The 10,617-nt window shown below is 43.1% G+C and overlaps 1 non-coding gene and 1 pseudogene across 1 annotated transcript; both read left to right on the top strand.

Annotated features, from left to right (window-relative positions):
- The first annotated feature begins 2,475 nt into the window (after nt 1-2,475).
- LOC142680999 (U2 spliceosomal RNA) lies at nt 2,476-2,663 on the top strand. The gene has a single exon (XR_012853364.1). It is a non-coding gene; the product is annotated as a U2 spliceosomal RNA (small nuclear RNA).
- A 6,543-nt stretch (nt 2,664-9,206) lies between these two features.
- Nucleotides 9,207-9,428, top strand: LOC142680998 (U2 spliceosomal RNA; annotated as a pseudogene).
- Nucleotides 9,429-10,617: the final 1,189 nt, after the last annotated feature.

Raw genomic sequence — 10,617 nt, 5'->3', positions numbered from 1 at the left:
AAGGAGATAATCTTTCGCTCTAAGGTAAAACATCTTGAAGAAAATGAGACCTGCTCCAGGTACTTCTTCAAGAAAATAAATGATAAGCATACCCTGTTAAATGAGATAGATGGGGAAACAAATACCCAAAACATTTTAAAAAAGGTGCACGGTTTTTATGCGGATCTTTTTAATACAAAACATGTTGATGTTGATTTTATGAACGACTCATTGAAGGAGGTGGATGCTGTTTTAGATCCTGCTTCCCAAGTGTTTTTATTACAGGATATTACGGAACAGGAGATTTTAGAAACTACAAAGAGTTTTAAAACAGGTAAAGTCCCTGGCCCTGACGGTATACCTATAGAATTCTATGTTATATTTTATGGTATTTTAAAAGAGGATCTCCACCCCCTTTTTACCCAAGTTTTTAGAACAAAAGCCCTCCCGGGGTCCTGGAAGAAAGGCGAGGTGTCCCTGCTTTACAAAAAGGGGGACAAAACAGACATTAAAAATTGGAGGCCTATCACTTTGCTAAACTCTGACTACAAAGTAATGGCGAAGATATGTGCGAACAGATTAAAAGCAGTGATAGGCCAGATCATACACTCCAATCAGGTCTGTGGGATACCCGGGAGGAGTATATGGGATAATTTAAACCTTTTAAAAGATGTGATCAGTGACACGAAAGAGAGAGGAGGTAAAATGGCAATTTTATCTATAGATTTCGAGAAAGCCTTCGATAGAGTGTCACATTTTTATCTTTTTAAGGTTTTAGAAAAAATGGGTATACCGGAAGGTTTTTTACAGTCTCTGAAGGCCTTTTATGAAAATTGTACTAGCAAAATTTTAGTAAAGGGTTTTAAGACACAGGATGTCCTTTTAAATTCCGGAGTGAAGCAGGGGTGTCCCTTGTCCCCACTACTTTTTATTTGTGCGATCGAGCCTCTACTCTGCAGGTTAAGAAAGGATAAGCAGATAAGCGGAGTCCCCCTGCCGGGCGGGGGGGGACTAGAGGCTAAAGTGGTGGGGTACATGGACGATGTCGCGGTCCTTTGCAGGGACACCCTGTCATTACAGAAATCTTTTAAACAGATTTACCAATTCTGTTGCTCCTCCGGTTTTTTAGTCAATTTTAATAAAAGTAACATCTTAAATATCGGCAACATGGTTTTAATGGACATTCCAGTCCCTGTGTCAGAGTCTGTACAAATTTTAGGAGTCTCCTTCAATGAGTCAAATAATGGTTTTACCAGTTGGGACTTGGTGGCACAAAAAGTCAATCAGAAAATTTGCATGTGGAACATGAGAAAGCTAACAATGGAGGGAAAGGTTTTAATTACAAAAATGGTGATTTTACCTATTTTATTATATTTAAGTATGGTATTCCCTCCCCCTGAGATTTTATTGAAAAAAATAATTAAAGCATGTTTCACATTTTTATGGAACTCCAGGATGGAAAAGCTCAGGAGAGAGAAGGTAATATTACCCAAACCAATGGGGGGGAAAGATTTCCCCGATATAAAAGCATTCCTTTTAATAAAATTTTTTACTTTATGTCTTAATGCAGTTTTTAAGGAACATTACTGGTCATATTTTATACGTTTTAACACAGGTTATTTTATGAGGAGGAACGGTTGGTTCTCCACGGTTTTAAGCTCCCCGTATGCTTTTAACCTTTCTGGCCAGTATAAGATTTTAGAAAAAATTGTAAACCTTTTTAACTTAAAAGACAAAAATATTAACGAAGTAAAAAATAGTAAAGGAATTTTAAAAAAGATAAAAGAAAATGTTTTAGTAGCTCCCATCAGTAATTTTAATGAACAAAAATGTAAAGAAATATGGAAGATGGTGAGCGCTAAATATCTTTTTAACCCACAGAAAGATCTGGCCTGGAGCTGTGCCCACGAGTGTCTTCCATGCCGGGCATTCCAGCATCGAAGGGGACTGACCAACTCGGCTGCGTGTCCAAGGGGAGGATGTAGAGATGACGAGACAGTCTACCACCTATTCTGGGAATGTTTTTACGCGAAATTGATATGGACAAGAATCCTCCCCTTGGTACAGAAGATTACAGGACTTCGGAGATACACAAGTGATGGCGTTTTATATGGATGCCTGGAATGCCCAACACAGACTCGAAAAATGATGGCATGGAAGATCACCAACTGCGTAAAAGCAGCTCTGTGGGCGGCCAGAAACATTTTATTATTTAAGCGTGAAGTTTTAGCTGTGGAAGATGTTTTAGCCATTTGTCTTAATGAAATGTACAAATATTTTCTTTTAGATAAAAAACTCTCTCCTGTTTTATGTAGAAAATGGTTTTTAAGTGAATGGAGTTCCATAATATGATGCCACCAAGTGCCCTTTTATAAATTGTTTTTATTTGACAATTTGTATTTATCTGTATTAAAAAACCATGATTGTAAATTTATGTAAATTTTTGTTGAAATGTATTGATTTATTGTAAATTTGTTCAAAATTTTAAATAAACGGTTACCTCCTTTGTTGGGGTAGTCAACTCAAAAAAATCTGTTCTTATCAGTTTAATATCTGATACGTCCCCTATCTGGGGACCATATATTAAATGGATTTTTAGAACAGGGAGATGGAAATAGAGCTTGCTCTGTCCACTTCACACATTGACCTGGTATTGCAGTATTTCCAGGACCGGTGCACCCTTTCCTTATGTGTTGACTAAAATCAGATTCCAAAAGTGTTTTTTGTGTTTGCCATTGTTTCTGTCTTTCTGAAGGGATCTCCCCTTTTAATCCCATTATTTCAACACCTGTTGGACAATGCATGAGTGATAATGAGCTAATTGATTAAATGCAATTAATGAATACATTGCCACCTCTTGTTTTGTGTCGTCTGTGTGTCTGTGTTTCCGGCATTTCACATTGGAACAGCTCATTCACCTTCCTTGTCTTCTCTCCGCCCTCCCTTTTAGGTAAGTTAAAGAGCTGCACCTGAGCCAGCCACTGATTGATGCAGCACCACAGTCAAATAATGGAGTGGAGTAGGGGAACAGCAAACAGCTATTAAAGCCGCCCGCCCGCCCGCCCGCCACAATGGACCTACCTGTGTACACTAGATGGATGTGATGGAATGTACTGTCGTCCCTACATTTCAAGAAGGAGTAAGAATTGCAGTTGCAACAAAGCCTTGCTTGCCTACAAGGAGAGCAGCAATTTGGATTTGTTACTATGTTACCTAGAAGAATAACAAACTGTGCAAGGATGGAGGTTGTAGGAGCAAGGAGAAGTTGTCTGTAAAGTTGGTGGATGCTTATTTTCCATTTTGCAGTCCCTTGTCTCCTTCTTGTGGCCTCCTGGAGGCAACTAGCTGTGCAAAAAAAGACAGCCTGGCGGCCGGCTGTTGCAGTGTTGCCCTCTCAGGCAACACTGAGTGACTGACTGAGCCGCACCGTCTTATATAAAGTTCAGACGGAACTTTGCACGTGTCATAGTGGAGCCCTGAGGAGCCAGAGCCAGCTTTCTGACATCATAATGGGGCCTCAGAGATAAAAGCCTGGGCCCAGGCAGTGTTGGTCAGTGCTGCTCAGCAGGCAGCACTGGACTGGACTGGATTACAGCTGATACAAGGTGTGAAGGAACAAGGGGTGGCTGTGGGCATGCACTTGCTGCCGCTGCCAGTGTTTATCTGCATGGCAGCAGGGCATTTGGGCGTTGCCAGGAAGGCGTTTTTATGTAGATTCCTCCTCTTTCAGCACTGCATTGTGGTGCAAGCAAAAGAAGCAAATCCTGTCTGGCTTCCTCTCCGGCCTTTTTTCACCTCCCGTGTAGCTGTGAGTGTGTGAGCCTGCAGGGCCCCATGGAATTGCCTAGAAGTAGGCTGAATCGCTGCAAGGGCTGAACAGCAGTATCGGGCAGGCTCGGGCAACGCGCGGCCCGTTCGGGTTATCGCTTCTCGGCCTTTTGGCTAAGACCAAGTGTATTTATACAGGAGGTTTTTAGTCAGAAGGTGCTCAGGTACCCTCTCTCTCGGCCTCGGGGGATCGTCCAGGTTCGCCTGGACTTCACCCCCGTGCTGCTATTTGGGAGAGAGGCTTAGTCCTGAGCAACGAGTTGCGATCCCCCCCCAGCCCTTTGGTGTGTCTCCTTGAACCCAAAGGGCGCAGCGCAAGCTGTGCGGTACCGACCTGGCCACGCAAATGGCAGGCGGACCTGATGCGGTGCCGGTATACGCCCGGTTGCGGAATACTGCAAGATTTATCTTGGCAGAGGGTGGAGGCGGTCCTCGTGGTCTCAAGTTCCTTGTCCACGATATTTTGGAAAAGCGGTTGGCGGTCCACAAGAACGAGATTTTGGCGATCCAGGACTACCCAAGGCGTGGAGTGTACGACGTGACTTTTATGGGAGAAGGAATCCTCCGTGATGCCATGGGAAAAGCTGAGAGGCAACAAGGTGAACTCATGGCCTTGGGAGTCCAGGTAATTGAACACGCTTTTGAAGTAACCAAACTCGTAGTGATTAAAATGTATTCCCCATACGTGAAAGATCAGGAAGTGGCGGCGTTTCTTGCTGCATACTTTAAGAACGTTAAGCTGCTGGGGAGAGTTATGAACGAGTGCGGTGTGTGGACCGTCAAATGGAAATTTATTGTTACGCTAATAAAGGACCCCTCCACCCAAGAAACGAAGCTACCACCTGCTCGTTTTAAACTTGGGAATGTGAATGGCGACCTCTATTTCTCAGGAATGCCAAACTTCTGCAGGGCCTGCGGTACCTATGGACATACCAGTTTTAACTGCGATGTCACCTGCAGGAACTGTGGAAGTAAACAACACACAATGAGAGAATGTACAGAAGAGAAAAAATGCAATTTTTGTCAAAAAACTGGTCATCTTTATTATGCTTGTCCACATAGGTACCGAGGCGAAGAAGATGAGCAACCCGAGGTGCCCCCACGTGCTCCACCAGCAGAGCAGTCCCGTCCTCAAGGAGGAGAACAAGCTGTTGCGGCGAAAGAGCAGAGAGGTACCTGGGCTTCAAGAGTACGGCTAGCCGAAGCCAAAACAGGTGCCTCTCAGCCAGCGACCTCAGGGGATAAAAATGAGCCCAGCGCCAAGGAAAAACGGCAGGCCAAGAGGAAGGCAGAAAAGGATCAGGCCATCGATGAACCTGTGGCATCCCAGACGGCTGGTTGCTCAGGCGGTGCCGGGCCTGCTCCTAATCCTGGGTCTCTAGAGACCGACTCGGAAGGAGAAGACTGGGTACAGGTGGGTCCCCGTAAAAAGGGGAAGCAAGAACGTGCCAGTAGGAGGGAGACAGGGGAGGAGCAGATGGATACGTCCGTGCGGAAAGATGTGGCTCCTCCTGGGACCCCCTCCTCGCCTGCACTGGTGAGGAGGACGGGCACTGCTCCCTCCGTATTATCGGACACCCCGCCATGCGCACAACCTCCCCCTCTAGACCGGCCTTCACGGGCCCAGGGGGGAGAGGCGGGGCCCTTGGGGGACCCACCAGACATGGACCCAGTCGGTCAACCGAGAGAGACCCAGGTGAGGCTGTGCGAGTCTGGGCTCCCCGTGTACGAGGTGAGTGTTGCTGGCTCAGCTCTCAGCGACAGTAGTTCTTCTCCTGCCTCGTCCCTCTTTTCAGTTGAGTCGGATGAGGGCGGGGCCATGAGTTCAAGTGAGGTTTCGGGTATTGCTGGTGGAGGAGCAATCTGATTTTAAGTACGCCTATTATTTATTATTTTAAAATCAGAATTTTGCTTTAACTCTCCACGATGTCTGAGCTCATGGGAATCTCCCTCAACGTGAGGGGCGCCAAGTCAAAAGTGAGAAGGGTTGCTCTCTTCAATTTTTTATCTTGCCTGGCAGCCTCTGTATTTTTCCTGCAGGAGTGCGGCATTCCCCATACAATGAGATATGAAAATTACAAAAAGGATTGGAAGTATGGTCCATCCGTCTGGTCTGGATCCAACGAGTCCAGATCAGCAGGGGTCGCCATTCTTTTTAAGGGAAACGTTTTAATTGATTTTATTCAAGAAATCTTACCAGGACGTATTTTAATGGTTAAAGCTTTTATTGATGGTGTAAAGTGGCAGTTTTTAAATTTTTACGGATCACCAGAAAAGAACGAAAGAGCGAGGATGCTGGAGATTTTACCGCTTTTTATCAACACATCTGAGCCTTTTATCCTCGCAGGTGATTTTAATTGTATCCTGAGAGGAGAACGCCGGCTTACCAACAGTACGAGTAGGAACTATGACAAGACCTCTGGACTGCTCAAGGATATCGTGACTGATTTTAAATTAAAAGACATATACAAAGAATGTAACAGGAGCAGTCCAGAGGAAGCCGGCGTTACCTGGAGCAACGCCACCTGTAGCTCCAGGATTGATTTTATCTTTTGTTCTGAAAATTTACTGCCTTTTAATTGTGAAGTTTTAACCAATGTGTTTTCAGATCACAGGCTTTTATCTTTTAAAGTAAAGCATGATCTTAATAATATTGTATGTAAAAAGTCCTGGAAGATGAATGTTTCCCTTTTAGACGATCCACAGGTTTTAGCAGATTTTATTGAATTTTACCAAGAAAGCAGGCGGGTAAGAGACACACGTACTCCCATCAGTGCATGGTGGGAGAAAATGAAAAAGAAAATAAAAGATTTTTTTATTAAGAAAAGCGTGGCGAAAGCCAAAGAGAAATACGCTTTTTTTAAAATTCTCAATACCCGTCTGCAGACCCTGTACAAAATGCAAGATCATGACATAGACGTTAAAGATGACATCACCAATTTGAAAAAGGAGATAGCCCAGTGCCTGGAGCAGAAAGGTAAAGAGATTATATTCCGTTCAAAAATACAACATGTGGAGGAGAACGAGACCTGCTCCAGGTACTTTTTTAAGAAAATAAATAACAAAAAGGCAATTATCAAAAATATAGAAGGGGTGTCAGATGTACAGGGTCTTTTAAGTAAAGTTCATGAGTTTTACACTGACCTTTTTAATGTTAAGACTGTGGATCATAATTTTATGCGTGACTCACTGAAGGAGATTACTACTGTTTTAGACCCTGTCTCCCAGAATTTTTTATTACAGGAGCTGACGGAGCAGGAGGTTTTAGAAACTGTTAAGAGTTTTAAAACAGGGAAAGTTCCCGGACCGGACGGTATACCCAGTGAGTTTTATGTAAAATTTTATGACATTTTAAAAGAGGATCTTTTTAACCTTTTTTCTGATGTTTTTAATTCCAAGATGCTGCCTAAGTCCTGGCGGAAGGGTGAGGTCTCCCTGCTGTATAAGACGGGTGACATCGCAGTTTTAAAGAATTGGAGACCAATAACCCTTCTAAATAGCGACTATAAAATTATGGCTAAAATATGTGCAAATAGATTAAAAGCCATAATACCCCACATTATACACTCTGACCAGGTGTGTGGGGTGCCAGGCCGCAGCATCTGGGATAATTTAAACCTAATAAAAGACGTGATTGAGGACACGAGGTCTAGAAAAGTTAAATTAGCCATTTTATCTATAGACTTTGAGAAGGCGTTCGACCGTGTCTCTCATTTTTATCTTTTTAAGGTTTTAGAACGTATGGGTATACCTGAAGGATTTTTATTATCTATTAAAGCCTTTTACAGAGAATGCACCAGCAAAATTTTAGTGAATGGTTTTAAGACACAGGACGTAATTTTAAACTCTGGGGTGAAGCAGGGGTGTCCCTTGTCCCCACTGCTTTTTATATGTGCATTGGAGCCTCTGTTATGCGCAATTCGCCGCGATAAGTGTATCCGTGGAGTCCCCCTGCCCGGGGGAGGCGGCGTAGAGGCCAAAGCAGTGGGGTACATGGATGATGTGGCGGTTTTATGTAGGGACGCCCTGTCGCTTCAGAGAACCCTTAGGCAAATCGAGTTTTATTGCTGTGCTTCCGGTTTTAAAGTAAACTTCAGCAAGAGTCATATTTTAAACATAGGAAGCATGGCTCTTAGAGATATACCGGTTCCTGTGTCTGATAATATTAAAATTTTAGGTGTCTCCTTCAGTGGGTACGACAATGGTTTTATCAGTTGGGACATGGTGGCGCAGAAGGTAAATCAAAAAATATGCATGTGGAACATGAGGAAGCTTACCATGGAGGGAAAAATTTTAATAATTAAAATGATAATTTTACCTTTGCTTTTATACTTAAGCATGGTTTTCCCTCCTCCCACGGTTTTATTAAGAAAAATTACTAAAGCTTGTTTTACCTTATTTTGGAGTTCCAGAATGGAGAAACTTAAACGTGAGACGGTAATGAAAATCAAACCAAAGGGTGGCAAAGACTTTCCAGATTTTAATAGGTTTCTTTTAATCAAGTACTTTTGTTTCTGTCTTAATTCTCTTTTTAAACAACATCATTGGTCTTATTTTCTACGTTTTAATACTGGGTTTTTTATGCGAAGGATGGGGTGGTTTGAAATTGTTTTAACCTCACCTTATGCTTTTAATCTACCAGCAAATTACGTGATTTTAGAGAAAATAGTGGCCTTGTTTAATTTTAAAGGGAAAAATTTTAATGATATGATAAACAGTAAGAAACTTATAAAAGACATAAGAGGAAATGAAGTCGTCACTAATATTGAAAATTTTAATAATGAACGCTGTGCTTTTATCTTCAAAATGGTTAATGTGTTTTATCTTTTTAATACACAGATGGACCTGGCCTGGAGCTGCGTTCATCAATGTCTTCCATGCCGGGCATTCCAATTCAGGAGAGGATTCGCGAGGTCTGCCACCTGTCCGAGGGAAGGCTGCCAGGCTGAGGAGACCGTGCGTCATATTTTTTGGACTTGCGATTTTACTAAACATATTTGGATAAAGATATTCCCTCTAATGAAGAAGATGGCAGACCTAAAGGACTTGACTTACGAAATGATTTTATATGGACTCTTTGGATGCCCAACCGCGAACCAAAAGACTATTGCATGGAAGACGATGAACTGCGTAAAAGAAGCTCTGTGGAAGGCCAGGAACATCCTGATTTTTAAGCACGATGTTTTATCTGTTGACGATGTTTTAGGTCTTTGTTTTAGCGAGATGTACATTTATTATTTATTAGATAAAAAAAGAAATGCCACCCTTTCAAATAAATGGTTTGTAAAAGAATGGAACTCCAATATATAAGAATTTGCCACCATGTCCCCTTTTATGTGTTTTTATGTAAATTGATTTTATTACTGTAATTCATTGTAAAAAGCTGTAATTCATTGTAAATATTTTTTGAATTTTAAGTAATAAATCATTGACACCCCCGCGAGGGGGTAGCCAACTTAAAAAAAAAATCTGTTCTTATCAGTTTAATATCTGATACGTCCCCTATCTGGGGACCATATATTAAATGGATTTTTAGAACAGGGAGATGGAAATAGAGCTTGCTCTGTCCACTCCACACATTGACCTGGTATTGCAGTATTTCCAGGACCGGTGCACCCTTTCCTTATGTGTTGACTAAAATCAGATTCCAAAAGTGTTTTTTGTGTTTGCCATTGTTTCTGTCTTTCTGAAGGGATCTCCCCTTTTAATCCCATTATTTCAACACCTGTTGGACAATGCATGAGTGATAATGAGCTAATTGATTAAATGCAATTAATGAATACATTGCCACCTCTTGTTTTGTGTCGTCTGTGTGTCTGTGTTTCCGGCATTTCACATTGGAACAGCTCATTCACCTTCCTTGTCTTCTCTCCGCCCTCCCTTTTAGGTAAGTTAAAGAGCTGCACCTGAGCCAGCCACTGATTGATGCAGCACCACAGTCAAATAATGGAGTGGAGTAGGGGAACAGCAAACAGCTATTAAAGCCGCCCGCCCGCCCGCCCGCCCGCCACAATGGACCTACCTGTGTACACTAGATGGATGTGATGGAATGTACTGTCGTCCCTACATTTCAAGAAGGAGTAAGAATTGCAGTTGCAACAAAGCCTTGCTTGCCTACAAGGAGAGCAGCAATTTGGATTTGTTACTATGTTACCTAGAAGAATAACAAACTGTGCAAGGATGGAGGTTGTAGGAGCAAGGAGAAGTTGTCTGTAAAGTTGGTGGATGCTTATTTTCCATTTTGCAGTCCCTTGTCTCCTTCTTGTGGCCTCCTGGAGGCAACTAGCTGTGCAAAAAAAGACAGCCTGGCGGCCGGCTGTTGCAGTGTTGCCCTCTCAGGCAACACTGAGTGACTGACTGAGCCGCACCGTCTTATATAAAGTTCAGACGGAACTTTGCACGTGTCATAGTGGAGCCCTGAGGAGCCAGAGACAGCTTTCTGACATCATAATGGGGCCTCAGAGATAAAAGCCTGGGCCCAGGCAGTGTTGGTCAGTGCTGCTCAGCAGGCAGCACTGGACTGGACTGGATTACAGCTGATACAAGGTGTGAAGGAACAAGGGGTGGCTGTGGGCATGCACTTGCTGCCGCTGCCAGTGTTTATCTGCATGGCAGCAGGGCATTTGGGCGTTGCCAGGAAGGCGTTTTTATGTAGATTCCTCCTCTTTCAGCACTGCATTGTGGTGCAAGCAAAAGAAGCAAATCCTGTCTGGCTTCCTCTCCGGCCTTTATTCACCTCCCGTGTAGCTGTGAGTGTGTGAGCCTGCAGGGCCCCATGGAATTGCCTAGAAGTAGGCTGAATCGCTGCAA

This window comes from Rhinoderma darwinii, assembly GCF_050947455.1.
Source record: "Rhinoderma darwinii isolate aRhiDar2 chromosome 2 unlocalized genomic scaffold, aRhiDar2.hap1 SUPER_2_unloc_56, whole genome shotgun sequence".
Classification (NCBI taxonomy): Eukaryota; Metazoa; Chordata; class Amphibia; order Anura; family Rhinodermatidae; genus Rhinoderma; species Rhinoderma darwinii.
Note: the sequence above shows the minus strand (reverse complement) of the source record. Positions and strands in the feature narration are given on the sequence as shown.